The sequence below is a fragment of the Mytilus californianus genome, unplaced genomic scaffold (genome assembly GCF_021869535.1).
Source record: "Mytilus californianus isolate M0D057914Y unplaced genomic scaffold, xbMytCali1.0.p SCAF_3, whole genome shotgun sequence".
NCBI classification, from domain to species: domain Eukaryota; kingdom Metazoa; phylum Mollusca; class Bivalvia; order Mytilida; family Mytilidae; genus Mytilus; species Mytilus californianus.
Genome location: NW_026262679.1, coordinates 73,771,319 through 73,789,863, shown reverse-complemented (window position 1 = coordinate 73,789,863; position 18,545 = coordinate 73,771,319). Strand labels below are relative to the sequence as shown.

Below are 18,545 nucleotides of genomic sequence, written 5' to 3'. Positions count from 1 at the left end.
AAATTTTTAGCAAGTTTAATATTTTTCTTCTGTATTATTTAGCTTTACATGTTTATAAATAGTGAGTTTGCTGCTATCCTTTATATCTGATATTTAATCATTTACTAGCTTTTCATAAATATGCTTCAATTTTAATTTTATTTGTTCTCTTTTAGTTTTAGTTATCTTATGTGAGGTATATTTCTTCAATGTGTCCAAATTTACACAAATTTGCTTCATAAGAAAAAAAGATTCTTTATTTAGGAGAACGGCTGACATCGACTATAAACTAAGCCTGTACAAATATCACTAATGACAGATAATCTGTTCATTGGATGCCTCCACGCAGATTTGAATGCTTTCTAGAAATTCAATTCGCCAATTGCATACTCTACTACAACACTGTATTGCAAACGGACATGATGAAAAAATTTAACATCCACGGTGGGATTCGAACCCACGACCTCTGGATTAGAAGTCCAGCGCGCTATCCCCTGCGCTACGCGGACATGAGAGAAAGAGCAACTATTTGAATACATATATGTAAATATTGTCCTCTGTTGTAGTTAACAAAGTATATGAAGAGTCTCATTCGGCCTTAAGAAATTAATTTTAAAGTGTCAATGCAATCGGGTTATAAAATATCACAACACAAAAGGCAATTTACGGCTATTATTAACATAATGGTCATACATTTAAACAATGAATTGATGTTTAAAAACAGAAAAAAATCAAAATAACAAAAACCACATGATAAAAAATATATAACATCCACGGTTGGATTCGAACCCACGGCCTCTGGATTAGATTATGTTGACTGCTGTACCCAAATTTTTAACATTTTAAACTATTATGTTTGTTTGTTTTGCTCACATATTGTTGTCAATATAATGGAATTCTATGCGACTGTCATACAACTAGACATTTTCGAAAACTATTCAATACCGACGCTTACACGTATGCCTATTCCTATAGGTTACCCTTTTTGAGAAGTGAGAAGTGAGAATGTGTACAACGACTAGAGGCATTTCTATTATTTTTGTTCTAATTTTCATTTTAAACACCTTTTAAAACATTTATTTCGAACGATTTGTTACTTTATTGGCTCTGTTAAGTATCTGAGAATTGACCAATCTGTATATTGTGTACTTTATGAAAAAGGTAGGTGAGGGGGGCTTTGTGGTAATTAGTAGAACTTTAAGCAGAAACAGAAACGTGTGATGCATTACATAGAGTGAAACATAATGTATAAATATATAGATGATATTATTAGTTATCTTGGTGTCCTCAGGGGTGTACGGAAGTTTACAACGGTGATAAAAAGGATCATCGGGCCAAGCTTATTTACCTGAATGTGTGATCTTGGGTTGATTATATTTGTAATCGTATCTGTATCATTTAAATATGTGCAGTGCATATTCTTATTTATCAAAAAATCAAAATAAACTTGTCTAATAGTACTGTTAATATCCCAATATAAAAAGAAATTAATTTCATCTTCCTTTTTTTTGTAGCTTTTGCATAATCTTTCTTCTCTTGGCATTTTAAGATATCTTTCCAATTTCTATTAATAAATTGTGATCACTTATTCTTATTTTGTTATCCGTTTTCTTAATTAAAATTTTTAGCAAGTTTAATATTTTTCTTCTGTATTATTTAGCTTTACATGTTTATAAATAGTGAGTTTGCTGCTATCCTTTATATCTGATATTTAATCATTTACTAGCTTTTCATAAATATGCTTCAATTTTAATTTTATTTGTTCTCTTTTAGTTTTAGTTATCTTATGTGAGGTATATTTCTTCAATGTGTCCAAATTTACACAAATTTGCTTCATAAGAAAAAAAGATTCTTTATTTAGGAGAACGGCTGACATCGACGATAAACTAAGCCTGTACAAATATCACTAATGACAGATAATCTGCTCATTGGATGCCTCCACGCAGATTTGAATGCTTTCTAGAAATTCAATTCGCCAATTGCATACTCTACTACAACACTGTATTGCAAACGGACATGATGAAAAAATTTAACATCCACGGTGGGATTCGAACCCACGACCTCTGGATTAGAAGTCCAGCGCGCTATCCCCTGCGCTACGCGGACATGAGAGAAAGAGCAACTATTTGAATACATATATGTAAATATTGTCCTCTGTTGTAGTTAACAAAGTATATGAAGAGTCTCATTCGGCCTTAAGAAATTAATTTTAAAGTGTCAATGCAATCGGGTTATAAAATATCACAACACAAAAGGCAATTTACGGCTATTATTAACATAATGGTCATACATTTAAACAATGAATTGATGTTTAAAAACAGAAAAAAATCAAAATAACAAAAACCACATGATAAAAAATATATAACATCCACGGTTGGATTCGAACCCACGGCCTCTGGATTAGATTATGTTGACTGCTGTACCCAAATTTTTAACATTTTAAACTATTATGTTTGTTTGTTTTGCTCACATATTGTTGTCAATATAATGGAATTCTATGCGACTGTCATACAACTAGACATTTTCGAAAACTATTCAATACCGACGCTTACACGTATGCCTATTCCTATAGGTTACCCTTTTTGAGAAGTGAGAAGTGAGAATGTGTACAACGACTAGAGGCATTTCTATTATTTTTGTTCTAATTTTCATTTTAAACACCTTTTAAAACATTTATTTCGAACGATTTGTTACTTTATTGGCTCTGTTAAGTATCTGAGAATTGACCAATCTGTATATTGTGTACTTTATGAAAAAGGTAGGTGAGGGGGGCTTTGTGGTAATTAGTAGAACTTTAAGCAGAAACAGAAACGTGTGATGCATTACATAGAGTGAAACATAATGTATAAATATATAGATGATATTATTAGTTATCTTGGTGTCCTCAGGGGTGTACGGAAGTTTACAACGGTGATAAAAAGGATCATCGGGCCAAGCTTATTTACCTGAATGTGTGATCTTGGGTTGATTATATTTGTAATCGTATCTGTATCATTTAAATATGTGCAGTGCATATTCTTATTTATCAAAAAATCAAAATAAACTTGTCTAATAGTACTGTTAATATCCCAATATAAAAAGAAATTAATTTCATCTTCCTTTTTTTTGTAGCTTTTGCATAATCTTTCTTCTCTTGGCATTTTAAGATATCTTTCCAATTTCTATTAATAAATTGTGATCACTTATTCTTATTTTGTTATCCGTTTTCTTAATTAAAATTTTTAGCAAGTTTAATATTTTTCTTCTGTATTATTTAGCTTTACATGTTTATAAATAGTGAGTTTGCTGCTATCCTTTATATCTGATATTTAATCATTTACTAGCTTTTCATAAATATGCTTCAATTTTAATTTTATTTGTTCTCTTTTAGTTTTAGTTATCTTATGTGAGGTATATTTCTTCAATGTGTCCAAATTTACACAAATTTGCTTCATAAGAAAAAAAGATTCTTTATTTAGGAGAACGGCTGACATCGACGATAAACTAAGCCTGTACAAATATCACTAATGACAGATAATCTGTTCATTGGATGCCTCCACGCAGATTTGAATGCTTTCTAGAAATTCAATTCGCCAATTGCATACTCTACTACAACACTGTATTGCAAACGGACATGATGAAAAAATTTAACATCCACGGTGGGATTCGAACCCACGACCTCTGGATTAGAAGTCCAGCGCGCTATCCCCTGCGCTACGCGGACATGACAGAAAGAGCAACTATTTGAATACATATATGTAAATATTGTCCTCTGTTGTAGTTAACAAAGTATATGAAGAGTCTCATTCGGCCTTAAGAAATTAATTTTAAAGTGTCAATGCAATCGGGTTATAAAATATCACAACACAAAAGGCAATTTACGGCTATTATTAACATAATGGTCATACATTTAAACAATGAATTGATGTTTAAAAACAGAAAAAAATCAAAATAACAAAAACCACATGATAAAAAATATATAACATCCACGGTTGGATTCGAACCCACGGCCTCTGGATTAGATTATGTTGACTGCTGTACCCAAATTTTTAACATTTTAAACTATTATGTTTGTTTGTTTTGCTCACATATTGTTGTCAATATAATGGAATTCTATGCGACTGTCATACAACTAGACATTTTCGAAAACTATTCAATACCGACGCTTACACGTATGCCTATTCCTATAGGTTACCCTTTTTGAGAAGTGAGAAGTGAGAATGTGTACAACGACTAGAGGCATTTCTATTATTTTTGTTCTAATTTTCATTTTAAACACCTTTTAAAACATTTATTTCGAACGATTTGTTACTTTATTGGCTCTGTTAAGTATCTGAGAATTGACCAATCTGTATATTGTGTACTTTATGAAAAAGGTAGGTGAGGGGGGCTTTGTGGTAATTAGTAGAACTTTAAGCAGAAACAGAAACGTGTGATGCATTACATAGAGTGAAACATAATGTATAAATATATAGATGATATTATTAGTTATCTTGGTGTCCTCAGGGGTGTACGGAAGTTTACAACGGTGATAAAAAGGATCATCGGGCCAAGCTTATTTACCTGAATGTGTGATCTTGGGTTGATTATATTTGTAATCGTATCTGTATCATTTAAATATGTGCAGTGCATATTCTTATTTATCAAAAAATCAAAATAAACTTGTCTAATAGTACTGTTAATATCCCAATATAAAAAGAAATTAATTTCATCTTCCTTTTTTTTGTAGCTTTTGCATAATCTTTCTTCTCTTGGCATTTTAAGATATCTTTCCAATTTCTATTAATAAATTGTGATCACTTATTCTTATTTTGTTATCCGTTTTCTTAATTAAAATTTTTAGCAAGTTTAATATTTTTCTTCTGTATTATTTAGCTTTACATGTTTATAAATAGTGAGTTTGCTGCTATCCTTTATATCTGATATTTAATCATTTACTAGCTTTTCATAAATATGCTTCAATTTTAATTTTATTTGTTCTCTTTTAGTTTTAGTTATCTTATGTGAGGTATATTTCTTCAATGTGTCCAAATTTACACAAATTTGCTTCATAAGAAAAAAAGATTCTTTATTTAGGAGAACGGCTGACATAGACGATAAACTAAGCCTGTACAAATATCACTAATGACAGATAATCTGTTCATTGGATGCCTCCACGCAGATTTGAATGCTTTCTAGAAATTCAATTCGCCAATTGCATACTCTACTACAACACTGTACTGCAAACGGACATGATGAAAAAATTTAACATCCACGGTGGGATTCGAACCCACGACCTCTGGATTAGAAGTCCAGCGCGCTATCCCCTGCGCTACGCGGACATGAGAGAAAGAGCAACTATTTGAATACATATATGTAAATATTGTTTGTATTGCATTATGAAAAAATTATTGATGTTGTAATGTTTATGTCCTTTGGGGCCCATAATTGGAAATAAAATATCTTATCTTATCTTATCTTATTGTCCTCTGTTGTAGTTAACAAAGTATATGAAGAGTCTCATTCGGCCTTAAGAAATTAATTTTAAAGTGTCAATGCAATCGGGTTATAAAATATCACAACACAAAAGGCAATTTACGGCTATTATTAACATAATGGTCATACATTTAAACAATGAATTGATGTTTAAAAACAGAAAAAAATCAAAATAACAAAAACCACATGATAAAAAATATATAACATCCACGGTTGGATTCGAACCCACGGCCTCTGGATTAGATTATGTTGACTGCTGTACCCAAATTTTTAACATTTTAAACTATTATGTTTGTTTGTTTTGCTCACATATTGTTGTCAATATAATGGAATTCTATGCGACTGTCATACAACTAGACATTTTCGAAAACTATTCTATACCGACGCTTACACGTATGCCTATTCCTATAGGTTACCCTTTTTGAGAAGTGAGAAGTGAGAATGTGTACAACGACTAGAGGCATTTCTATTATTTTTGTTCTAATTTTCATTTTAAACACCTTTTAAAGCATTTATTTCGAACGATTTGTTACTTTATTGGCTCTGTTAAGTATCTGAGAATTGACCAATCTGTATATTGTGTACTTTATGAAAAAGGTAGGTGAGGGGGGCTTTGTGGTAATTAGTAGAACTTTAAGCAGAAACAGAAACGTGTGATGCATTACATAGAGTGAAACATAATGTATAAATATATAGATGATATTATTAGTTATCTTGGTGTCCTCAGGGGTGTACGGAAGTTTACAACGGTGATAAAAAGGATCATCGGGCCAAGCTTATTTACCTGAATGTGTGATCTTGGGTTGATTATATTTGTAATCGTATCTGTATCATTTAAATATGTGCAGTGCATATTCTTATTTATCAAAAAATCAAAATAAACTTGTCTAATAGTACTGTTAATATCCCAATATAAAAAGAAATTAATTTCATCTTCCTTTTTTTTGTAGCTTTTGCATAATCTTTCTTCTCTTGGCATTTTAAGATATCTTTCCAATTTCTATTAATAAATTGTGATCACTTATTCTTATTTTGTTATCCGTTTTCTTAATTAAAATTTTTAGCAAGTTTAATATTTTTCTTCTGTATTATTTAGCTTTACATGTTTATAAATAGTGAGTTTGCTGCTATCCTTTATATCTGATATTTAATCATTTACTAGCTTTTCATAAATATGCTTCAATTTTAATTTTATTTATTCTCTTTTAGTTTTAGTTATCTTATGTGAGGTATATTTCTTCAATGTGTCCAAATTTACACAAATTTGCTTCATAAGAAAAAAAGATTCTTTATTTAGGAGAACGGCTGACATAGACGATAAACTAAGCCTGTACAAATATCACTAATGACAGATAATCTGTTCATTGGATGCCTCCACGCAGATTTGAATGCTTTCTAGAAATTCAATTCGCCAATTGCATACTCTACTACAACACTGTACTGCAAACGGACATGATGAAAAAATTTAACATCCACGGTGGGATTCGAACCCACGACCTCTGGATTAGAAGTCCAGCGCGCTATCCCCTGCGCTACGCGGACATGAGAGAAAGAGCAACTATTTGAATACATATATGTAAATATTGTCCTCTGTTGTAGTTAACAAAGTATATGAAGAGTCTCATTCGGCCTTAAGAAATTAATTTTAAAGTGTCAATGCAATCGGGTTATAAAATATCACAACACAAAAGGCAATTTACGGCTATTATTAACATAATGGTCATACATTTAAACAATGAATTGATGTTTAAAAACAGAAAAAAATCAAAATAACAAAAACCACATGATAAAAAATATATAACATCCACGGTTGGATTCGAACCCACGGCCTCTGGATTAGATTATGTTGACTGCTGTACCCAAATTTTTAACATTTTAAACTATTATGTTTGTTTGTTTTGCTCACATATTGTTGTCAATATAATGGAATTCTATGCGACTGTCATACAACTAGACATTTTCGAAAACTATTCAATACCGACGCTTACACGTATGCCTATTCCTATAGGTTACCCTTTTTGAGAAGTGAGAAGTGAGAATGTGTACAACGACTAGAGGCATTTCTATTATTTTTGTTCTAATTTTCATTTTAAACACCTTTTAAAACATTTATTTCGAACGATTTGTTACTTTATTGGCTCTGTTAAGTATCTGAGAATTGACCAATCTGTATATTGTGTACTTTATGAAAAAGGTAGGTGAGGGGGGCTTTGTGGTAATTAGTAGAACTTTAAGCAGAAACAGAAACGTGTGATGCATTACATAGAGTGAAACATAATGTATAAATATATAGATGATATTATTAGTTATCTTGGTGTCCTGAGGGGTGTACGGAAGTTTACAACGGTGATAAAAAGGATCATCGGGCCAAGCTTATTTACCTGAATGTGTGATCTTGGGTTGATTATATTTGTAATCGTATCTGTATCATTTAAATATGTGCAGTGCATATTCTTATTTATCAAAAAATCAAAATAAACTTGTCTAATAGTACTGTTAATATCCCAATATAAAAAGAAATTAATTTCATCTTCCTTTTTTTTGTAGCTTTTGCATAATCTTTCTTCTCTTGGCATTTTAAGATATCTTTCCAATTTCTATTAATAAATTGTGATCACTTATTCTTATTTTGTTATCCGTTTTCTTAATTAAAATTTTTAGCAAGTTTAATATTTTTCTTCTGTATTATTTAGCTTTACATGTTTATAAATAGTGAGTTTGCTGCTATCCTTTATATCTGATATTTAATCATTTACTAGCTTTTCATAAATATGCTTCAATTTTAATTTTATTTGTTCTCTTTTAGTTTTAGTTATCTTATGTGAGGTATATTTCTTCAATGTGTCCAAATTTACACAAATTTGCTTCATAAGAAAAAAAGATTCTTTATTTAGGAGAACGGCTGACATAGACGATAAACTAAGCCTGTACAAATATCACTAATGACAGATAATCTGTTCATTGGATGCCTCCACGCAGATTTGAATGCTTTCTAGAAATTCAATTCGCCAATTGCATACTCTACTACAACACTGTACTGCAAACGGACATGATGAAAAAATTTAACATCCACGGTGGGATTCGAACCCACGACCTCTGGATTAGAAGTCCAGCGCGCTATCCCCTGCGCTACGCGGACATGAGAGAAAGAGCAACTATTTGAATACATATATGTAAATATTGTTTGTATTGCATTATGAAAAAATTATTGATGTTGTAATGTTTATGTCCTTTGGGGCCCATAATTGGAAATAAAATATCTTATCTTATCTTATCTTATTGTCCTCTGTTGTAGTTAACAAAGTATATGAAGAGTCTCATTCGGCCTTAAGAAATTAATTTTAAAGTGTCAATGCAATCGGGTTATAAAATATCACAACACAAAAGGCAATTTACGGCTATTATTAACATAATGGTCATACATTTAAACAATGAATTGATGTTTAAAAACAGAAAAAAATCAAAATAACAAAAACCACATGATAAAAAATATATAACATCCACGGTTGGATTCGAACCCACGGCCTCTGGATTAGATTATGTTGACTGCTGTACCCAAATTTTTAACATTTTAAACTATTATGTTTGTTTGTTTTGCTCACATATTGTTGTCAATATAATGGAATTCTATGCGACTGTCATACAACTAGACATTTTCGAAAACTATTCTATACCGACGCTTACACGTATGCCTATTCCTATAGGTTACCCTTTTTGAGAAGTGAGAAGTGAGAATGTGTACAACGACTAGAGGCATTTCTATTATTTTTGTTCTAATTTTCATTTTAAACACCTTTTAAAGCATTTATTTCGAACGATTTGTTACTTTATTGGCTCTGTTAAGTATCTGAGAATTGACCAATCTGTATATTGTGTACTTTATGAAAAAGGTAGGTGAGGGGGGCTTTGTGGTAATTAGTAGAACTTTAAGCAGAAACAGAAACGTGTGATGCATTACATAGAGTGAAACATAATGTATAAATATATAGATGATATTATTAGTTATCTTGGTGTCCTCAGGGGTGTACGGAAGTTTACAACGGTGATAAAAAGGATCATCGGGCCAAGCTTATTTACCTGAATGTGTGATCTTGGGTTGATTATATTTGTAATCGTATCTGTATCATTTAAATATGTGCAGTGCATATTCTTATTTATCAAAAAATCAAAATAAACTTGTCTAATAGTACTGTTAATATCCCAATATAAAAAGAAATTAATTTCATCTTCCTTTTTTTTGTAGCTTTTGCATAATCTTTCTTCTCTTGGCATTTTAAGATATCTTTCCAATTTCTATTAATAAATTGTGATCACTTATTCTTATTTTGTTATCCGTTTTCTTAATTAAAATTTTTAGCAAGTTTAATATTTTTCTTCTGTATTATTTAGCTTTACATGTTTATAAATAGTGAGTTTGCTGCTATCCTTTATATCTGATATTTAATCATTTACTAGCTTTTCATAAATATGCTTCAATTTTAATTTTATTTATTCTCTTTTAGTTTTAGTTATCTTATGTGAGGTATATTTCTTCAATGTGTCCAAATTTACACAAATTTGCTTCATAAGAAAAAAAGATTCTTTATTTAGGAGAACGGCTGACATAGACGATAAACTAAGCCTGTACAAATATCACTAATGACAGATAATCTGTTCATTGGATGCCTCCACGCAGATTTGAATGCTTTCTAGAAATTCAATTCGCCAATTGCATACTCTACTACAACACTGTACTGCAAACGGACATGATGAAAAAATTTAACATCCACGGTGGGATTCGAACCCACGACCTCTGGATTAGAAGTCCAGCGCGCTATCCCCTGCGCTACGCGGACATGAGAGAAAGAGCAACTATTTGAATACATATATGTAAATATTGTCCTCTGTTGTAGTTAACAAAGTATATGAAGAGTCTCATTCGGCCTTAAGAAATTAATTTTAAAGTGTCAATGCAATCGGGTTATAAAATATCACAACACAAAAGGCAATTTACGGCTATTATTAACATAATGGTCATACATTTAAACAATGAATTGATGTTTAAAAACAGAAAAAAATCAAAATAACAAAAACCACATGATAAAAAATATATAACATCCACGGTTGGATTCGAACCCACGGCCTCTGGATTAGATTATGTTGACTGCTGTACCCAAATTTTTAACATTTTAAACTATTATGTTTGTTTGTTTTGCTCACATATTGTTGTCAATATAATGGAATTCTATGCGACTGTCATACAACTAGACATTTTCGAAAACTATTCAATACCGACGCTTACACGTATGCCTATTCCTATAGGTTACCCTTTTTGAGAAGTGAGAAGTGAGAATGTGTACAACGACTAGAGGCATTTCTATTATTTTTGTTCTAATTTTCATTTTAAACACCTTTTAAAACATTTATTTCGAACGATTTGTTACTTTATTGGCTCTGTTAAGTATCTGAGAATTGACCAATCTGTATATTGTGTACTTTATGAAAAAGGTAGGTGAGGGGGGCTTTGTGGTAATTAGTAGAACTTTAAGCAGAAACAGAAACGTGTGATGCATTACATAGAGTGAAACATAATGTATAAATATATAGATGATATTATTAGTTATCTTGGTGTCCTGAGGGGTGTACGGAAGTTTACAACGGTGATAAAAAGGATCATCGGGCCAAGCTTATTTACCTGAATGTGTGATCTTGGGTTGATTATATTTGTAATCGTATCTGTATCATTTAAATATGTGCAGTGCATATTCTTATTTATCAAAAAATCAAAATAAACTTGTCTAATAGTACTGTTAATATCCCAATATAAAAAGAAATTAATTTCATCTTCCTTTTTTTTGTAGCTTTTGCATAATCTTTCTTCTCTTGGCATTTTAAGATATCTTTCCAATTTCTATTAATAAATTGTGATCACTTATTCTTATTTTGTTATCCGTTTTCTTAATTAAAATTTTTAGCAAGTTTAATATTTTTCTTCTGTATTATTTAGCTTTACATGTTTATAAATAGTGAGTTTGCTGCTATCCTTTATATCTGATATTTAATCATTTACTAGCTTTTCATAAATATGCTTCAATTTTAATTTTATTTGTTCTCTTTTAGTTTTAGTTATCTTATGTGAGGTATATTTCTTCAATGTGTCCAAATTTACACAAATTTGCTTCATAAGAAAAAAAGATTCTTTATTTAGGAGAACGGCTGACATAGACGATAAACTAAGCCTGTACAAATATCACTAATGACAGATAATCTGTTCATTGGATGCCTCCACGCAGATTTGAATGCTTTCTAGAAATTCAATTCGCCAATTGCATACTCTACTACAACACTGTACTGCAAACGGACATGATGAAAAAATTTAACATCCACGGTGGGATTCGAACCCACGACCTCTGGATTAGAAGTCCAGCGCGCTATCCCCTGCGCTACGCGGACATGACAGAAAGAGCAACTATTTGAATACATATATGTAAATATTGTCCTCTGTTGTAGTTAACAAAGTATATGAAGAGTCTCATTCGGCCTTAAGAAATTAATTTTAAAGTGTCAATGCAATCGGGTTATAAAATATCACAACACAAAAGGCAATTTACGGCTATTATTAACATAATGGTCATACATTTAAACAATGAATTGATGTTTAAAAACAGAAAAAAATCAAAATAACAAAAACCACATGATAAAAAATATATAACATCCACGGTTGGATTCGAACCCACGGCCTCTGGATTAGATTATGTTGACTGCTGTACCCAAATTTTTAACATTTTAAACTATTATGTTTGTTTGTTTTGCTCACATATTGTTGTCAATATAATGGAATTCTATGCGACTGTCATACAACTAGACATTTTCGAAAACTATTCAATACCGACGCTTACACGTATGCCTATTCCTATAGGTTACCCTTTTTGAGAAGTGAGAAGTGAGAATGTGTACAACGACTAGAGGCATTTCTATTATTTTTGTTCTAATTTTCATTTTAAACACCTTTTAAAACATTTATTTCGAACGATTTGTTACTTTATTGGCTCTGTTAAGTATCTGAGAATTGACCAATCTGTATATTGTGTACTTTATGAAAAAGGTAGGTGAGGGGGGCTTTGTGGTAATTAGTAGAACTTTAAGCAGAAACAGAAACGTGTGATGCATTACATAGAGTGAAACATAATGTATAAATATATAGATGATATTATTAGTTATCTTGGTGTCCTCAGGGGTGTACGGAAGTTTACAACGGTGATAAAAAGGATCATCGGGCCAAGCTTATTTACCTGAATGTGTGATCTTGGGTTGATTATATTTGTAATCGTATCTGTATCATTTAAATATGTGCAGTGCATATTCTTATTTATCAAAAAATCAAAATAAACTTGTCTAATAGTACTGTTAATATCCCAATATAAAAAGAAATTAATTTCATCTTCCTTTTTTTTGTAGCTTTTGCATAATCTTTCTTCTCTTGGCATTTTAAGATATCTTTCCAATTTCTATTAATAAATTGTGATCACTTATTCTTATTTTGTTATCCGTTTTCTTAATTAAAATTTTTAGCAAGTTTAATATTTTTCTTCTGTATTATTTAGCTTTACATGTTTATAAATAGTGAGTTTGCTGCTATCCTTTATATCTGATATTTAATCATTTACTAGCTTTTCATAAATATGCTTCAATTTTAATTTTATTTATTCTCTTTTAGTTTTAGTTATCTTATGTGAGGTATATTTCTTCAATGTGTCCAAATTTACACAAATTTGCTTCATAAGAAAAAAAGATTCTTTATTTAGGAGAACGGCTGACATAGACGATAAACTAAGCCTGTACAAATATCACTAATGACAGATAATCTGTTCATTGGATGCCTCCACGCAGATTTGAATGCTTTCTAGAAATTCAATTCGCCAATTGCATACTCTACTACAACACTGTACTGCAAACGGACATGATGAAAAAATTTAACATCCACGGTGGGATTCGAACCCACGACCTCTGGATTAGAAGTCCAGCGCGCTATCCCCTGCGCTACGCGGACATGAGAGAAAGAGCAACTATTTGAATACATATATGTAAATATTGTCCTCTGTTGTAGTTAACAAAGTATATGAAGAGTCTCATTCGGCCTTAAGAAATTAATTTTAAAGTGTCAATGCAATCGGGTTATAAAATATCACAACACAAAAGGCAATTTACGGCTATTATTAACATAATGGTCATACATTTAAACAATGAATTGATGTTTAAAAACAGAAAAAAATCAAAATAACAAAAACCACATGATAAAAAATATATAACATCCACGGTTGGATTCGAACCCACGGCCTCTGGATTAGATTATGTTGACTGCTGTACCCAAATTTTTAACATTTTAAACTATTATGTTTGTTTGTTTTGCTCACATATTGTTGTCAATATAATGGAATTCTATGCGACTGTCATACAACTAGACATTTTCGAAAACTATTCAATACCGACGCTTACACGTATGCCTATTCCTATAGGTTACCCTTTTTGAGAAGTGAGAAGTGAGAATGTGTACAACGACTAGAGGCATTTCTATTATTTTTGTTCTAATTTTCATTTTAAACACCTTTTAAAACATTTATTTCGAACGATTTGTTACTTTATTGGCTCTGTTAAGTATCTGAGAATTGACCAATCTGTATATTGTGTACTTTATGAAAAAGGTAGGTGAGGGGGGCTTTGTGGTAATTAGTAGAACTTTAAGCAGAAACAGAAACGTGTGATGCATTACATAGAGTGAAACATAATGTATAAATATATAGATGATATTATTAGTTATCTTGGTGTCCTGAGGGGTGTACGGAAGTTTACAACGGTGATAAAAAGGATCATCGGGCCAAGCTTATTTACCTGAATGTGTGATCTTGGGTTGATTATATTTGTAATCGTATCTGTATCATTTAAATATGTGCAGTGCATATTCTTATTTATCAAAAAATCAAAATAAACTTGTCTAATAGTACTGTTAATATCCCAATATAAAAAGAAATTAATTTCATCTTCCTTTTTTTTGTAGCTTTTGCATAATCTTTCTTCTCTTGGCATTTTAAGATATCTTTCCAATTTCTATTAATAAATTGTGATCACTTATTCTTATTTTGTTATCCGTTTTCTTAATTAAAATTTTTAGCAAGTTTAATATTTTTCTTCTGTATTATTTAGCTTTACATGTTTATAAATAGTGAGTTTGCTGCTATCCTTTATATCTGATATTTAATCATTTACTAGCTTTTCATAAATATGCTTCAATTTTAATTTTATTTGTTCTCTTTTAGTTTTAGTTATCTTATGTGAGGTATATTTCTTCAATGTGTCCAAATTTACACAAATTTGCTTCATAAGAAAAAAAGATTCTTTATTTAGGAGAACGGCTGACATAGACGATAAACTAAGCCTGTACAAATATCACTAATGACAGATAATCTGTTCATTGGATGCCTCCACGCAGATTTGAATGCTTTCTAGAAATTCAATTCGCCAATTGCATACTCTACTACAACACTGTATTGCAAACGGACATGATGAAAAAATTTAACATCCACGGTGGGATTCGAACCCACGACCTCTGGATTAGAAGTCCAGCGCGCTATCCCCTGCGCTACGCGGACATGACAGACAGAGCAACTATTTGAATACATATATGTAAATATTGTCCTCTGTTGTAGTTAACAAAGTATATGAAGAGTCTCATTCGGCCTTAAGAAATTAATTTTAAAGTGTCAATGCAATCGGGTTATAAAATATCACAACACAAAAGGCAATTTACGGCTATTATTAACATAATGGTCATACATTTAAACAATGAATTGATGTTTAAAAACAGAAAAAAATCAAAATAACAAAAACCACATGATAAAAAATATATAACATCCACGGTTGGATTCGAACCCACGGCCTCTGGATTAGATTATGTTGACTGCTGTACCCAAATTTTTAACATTTTAAACTATTATGTTTGTTTGTTTTGCTCACATATTGTTGTCAATATAATGGAATTCTATGCGACTGTCATACAACTAGACATTTTCGAAAACTATTCAATACCGACGCTTACACGTATGCCTATTCCTATAGGTTACCCTTTTTGAGAAGTGAGAAGTGAGAATGTGTACAACGACTAGAGGCATTTCTATTATTTTTGTTCTAATTTTCATTTTAAACACCTTTTAAAACATTTATTTCGAACGATTTGTTACTTTATTGGCTCTGTTAAGTATCTGAGAATTGACCAATCTGTATATTGTGTACTTTATGAAAAAGGTAGGTGAGGGGGGCTTTGTGGTAATTAGTAGAACTTTAAGCAGAAACAGAAACGTGTGATGCATTACATAGAGTGAAACATAATGTATAAATATATAGATGATATTATTAGTTATCTTGGTGTCCTGAGGGGTGTACGGAAGTTTACAACGGTGATAAAAAGGATCATCGGGCCAAGCTTATTTACCTGAATGTGTGATCTTGGGTTGATTATATTTGTAATCGTATCTGTATCATTTAAATATGTGCAGTGCATATTCTTATTTATCAAAAAATCAAAATAAACTTGTCTAATAGTACTGTTAATATCCCAATATAAAAAGAAATTAATTTCATCTTCCTTTTTTTTGTAGCTTTTGCATAATCTTTCTTCTCTTGGCATTTTAAGATATCTTTCCAATTTCTATTAATAAATTGTGATCACTTATTCTTATTTTGTTATCCGTTTTCTTAATTAAAATTTTTAGCAAGTTTAATATTTTTCTTCTGTATTATTTAGCTTTACATGTTTATAAATAGTGAGTTTGCTGCTATCCTTTATATCTGATATTTAATCATTTACTAGCTTTTCATAAATATGCTTCAATTTTAATTTTATTTGTTCTCTTTTAGTTTTAGTTATCTTATGTGAGGTATATTTCTTCAATGTGTCCAAATTTACACAAATTTGCTTCATAAGAAAAAAAGATTCTTTATTTAGGAGAACGGCTGACATAGACGATAAACTAAGCCTGTACAAATATCACTAATGACAGATAATCTGTTCATTGGATGCCTCCACGCAGATTTGAATGCTTTCTAGAAATTCAATTCGCCAATTGCATACTCTACTACAACACTGTACTGCAAACGGACATGATGAAAAAATTTAACATCCACGGTGGGATTCGAACCCACGACCTCTGGATTAGAAGTCCAGCGCGCTATCCCCTGCGCTACGCGGACATGACAGAAAGAGCAACTATTTGAATACATATATGTAAATATTGTCCTCTGTTGTAGTTAACAAAGTATATGAAGAGTCTCATTCGGCCTTAAGAAATTAATTTTAAAGTGTCAATGCAATCGGGTTATAAAATATCACAACACAAAAGGCAATTTACGGCTATTATTAACATAATGGTCATACATTTAAACAATGAATTGATGTTTAAAAACAGAAAAAAATCAAAATAACAAAAACCACATGATAAAAAATATATAACATCCACGGTTGGATTCGAACCCACGGCCTCTGGATTAGATTATGTTGACTGCTGTACCCAAATTTTTAACATTTTAAACTATTATGTTTGTTTGTTTTGCTCACATATTGTTGTCAATATAATGGAATTCTATGCGACTGTCATACAACTAGACATTTTCGAAAACTATTCAATACCGACGCTTACACGTATGCCTATTCCTATAGGTTACCCTTTTTGAGAAGTGAGAAGTGAGAATGTGTACAACGACTAGAGGCATTTCTATTATTTTTGTTCTAATTTTCATTTTAAACACCTTTTAAAACATTTATTTCGAACGATTTGTTACTTTATTGGCTCTGTTAAGTATCTGAGAATTGACCAATCTGTATATTGTGTACTTTATGAAAAAGGTAGGTGAGGGGGGCTTTGTGGTAATTAGTAGAACTTTAAGCAGAAACAGAAACGTGTGATGCATTACATAGAGTGAAACATAATGTATAAATATATAGATGATATTATTAGTTATCTTGGTGTCCTCAGGGGTGTACGGAAGTTTACAACGGTGATAAAAAGGATCATCGGGCCAAGCTTATTTACCTGAATGTGTGATCTTGGGTTGATTATATTTGTAATCGTATCTGTATCATTTAAATATGTGCAGTGCATATTCTTATTTATCAAAAAATCAAAATAAACTTGTCTAATAGTACTGTTAATATCCCAATATAAAAAGAAATTAATTTCATCTTCCTTTTTTTTGTAGCTTTTGCATAATCTTTCTTCTCTTGGCATTTTAAGATATCTTTCCAATTTCTATTAATAAATTGTGATCACTTATTCTTATTTTGTTATCCGTTTTCTTAATTAAAATTTTTAGCAAGTTTAATATTTTTCTTCTGTATTATTTAGCTTTACATGTTTATAAATAGTGAGTTTGCTGCTATCCTTTATATCTGATATTTAATCATTTACTAGCTTTTCATAAATATGCTTCAATTTTAATTTTATTTGTTCTCTTTTAGTTTTAGTTATCTTATGTGAGGTATATTTCTTCAATGTGTCCAAATTTACACAAATTTGCTTCATAAGAAAAAAAGATTCTTTATTTAGGAGAACGGCTGACATCGACTATAAACTAAGCCTGTACAAATATCACTAATGACAGATAATCTGTTCATTGGATGCCTCCACGCAGATTTGAATGCTTTCTAGAAATTCAATTCGCCAATTACATACTCTACTACAACACTGTATTGCAAACGGACATGATGAAAAAATTTAACATCCACGGTGGGATTCGAACCCACGACCTCTGGATTAGAAGTCCAGCGCGCTATCCCCTGCGCTACGCGGACATGAGAGAAAGAGCAACTATTTGAATACATATATGTAAATATTGTCCTCTGTTGTAGTTAACAAAGTATATGAAGAGTCTCATTCGGCCTTAAGAAATTAATTTTAAAGTGTCAATGCAATCGGGTTATAAAATATCACAACACAAAAGGCAATTTACGGCTATTATTAACATAATGGTCATACATTTAAACAATGAATTGATGTTTAAAAACAGAAAAAAATCAAAATAACAAAAACCACATGATAAAAAATATATAACATCCACGGTTGGATTCGAACCCACGGCCTCTG

The 18,545-nt window shown here is 31.0% G+C and overlaps 12 non-coding genes across 12 annotated transcripts; all 12 read right to left on the bottom strand.

Annotated features, from left to right (window-relative positions):
• Positions 1 to 415: 415 nt before the first annotated feature.
• Positions 416 to 488, bottom strand: Trnar-ucu (transfer RNA arginine (anticodon UCU)). The gene has a single exon. It is a non-coding gene; the product is annotated as a tRNA-Arg (tRNA).
• A 1,524-nt stretch (positions 489 to 2,012) lies between these two features.
• Trnar-ucu (transfer RNA arginine (anticodon UCU)) lies at positions 2,013 to 2,085 on the bottom strand. The gene has a single exon. It is a non-coding gene; the product is annotated as a tRNA-Arg (tRNA).
• Positions 2,086 to 3,609: 1,524 nt separating this feature from the next.
• On the bottom strand, positions 3,610 to 3,682 carry Trnar-ucu (transfer RNA arginine (anticodon UCU)). The gene has a single exon. It is a non-coding gene; the product is annotated as a tRNA-Arg (tRNA).
• A 1,524-nt stretch (positions 3,683 to 5,206) lies between these two features.
• Positions 5,207 to 5,279, bottom strand: Trnar-ucu (transfer RNA arginine (anticodon UCU)). Its single transcript has one exon. It is a non-coding gene; the product is annotated as a tRNA-Arg (tRNA).
• A 1,623-nt stretch (positions 5,280 to 6,902) lies between these two features.
• On the bottom strand, positions 6,903 to 6,975 carry Trnar-ucu (transfer RNA arginine (anticodon UCU)). The gene has a single exon. It is a non-coding gene; the product is annotated as a tRNA-Arg (tRNA).
• A 1,524-nt stretch (positions 6,976 to 8,499) lies between these two features.
• Positions 8,500 to 8,572, bottom strand: Trnar-ucu (transfer RNA arginine (anticodon UCU)). The gene has a single exon. It is a non-coding gene; the product is annotated as a tRNA-Arg (tRNA).
• A 1,623-nt stretch (positions 8,573 to 10,195) lies between these two features.
• Positions 10,196 to 10,268, bottom strand: Trnar-ucu (transfer RNA arginine (anticodon UCU)). The gene has a single exon. It is a non-coding gene; the product is annotated as a tRNA-Arg (tRNA).
• A 1,524-nt stretch (positions 10,269 to 11,792) lies between these two features.
• Trnar-ucu (transfer RNA arginine (anticodon UCU)) lies at positions 11,793 to 11,865 on the bottom strand. Its single transcript has one exon. It is a non-coding gene; the product is annotated as a tRNA-Arg (tRNA).
• Positions 11,866 to 13,389: 1,524 nt separating this feature from the next.
• Positions 13,390 to 13,462, bottom strand: Trnar-ucu (transfer RNA arginine (anticodon UCU)). The gene has a single exon. It is a non-coding gene; the product is annotated as a tRNA-Arg (tRNA).
• Positions 13,463 to 14,986: 1,524 nt separating this feature from the next.
• Positions 14,987 to 15,059, bottom strand: Trnar-ucu (transfer RNA arginine (anticodon UCU)). The gene has a single exon. It is a non-coding gene; the product is annotated as a tRNA-Arg (tRNA).
• A 1,524-nt stretch (positions 15,060 to 16,583) lies between these two features.
• Positions 16,584 to 16,656, bottom strand: Trnar-ucu (transfer RNA arginine (anticodon UCU)). The gene has a single exon. It is a non-coding gene; the product is annotated as a tRNA-Arg (tRNA).
• Positions 16,657 to 18,180: 1,524 nt separating this feature from the next.
• On the bottom strand, positions 18,181 to 18,253 carry Trnar-ucu (transfer RNA arginine (anticodon UCU)). The gene has a single exon. It is a non-coding gene; the product is annotated as a tRNA-Arg (tRNA).
• Between the last annotated feature and the right edge of the window lie 292 nt (positions 18,254 to 18,545).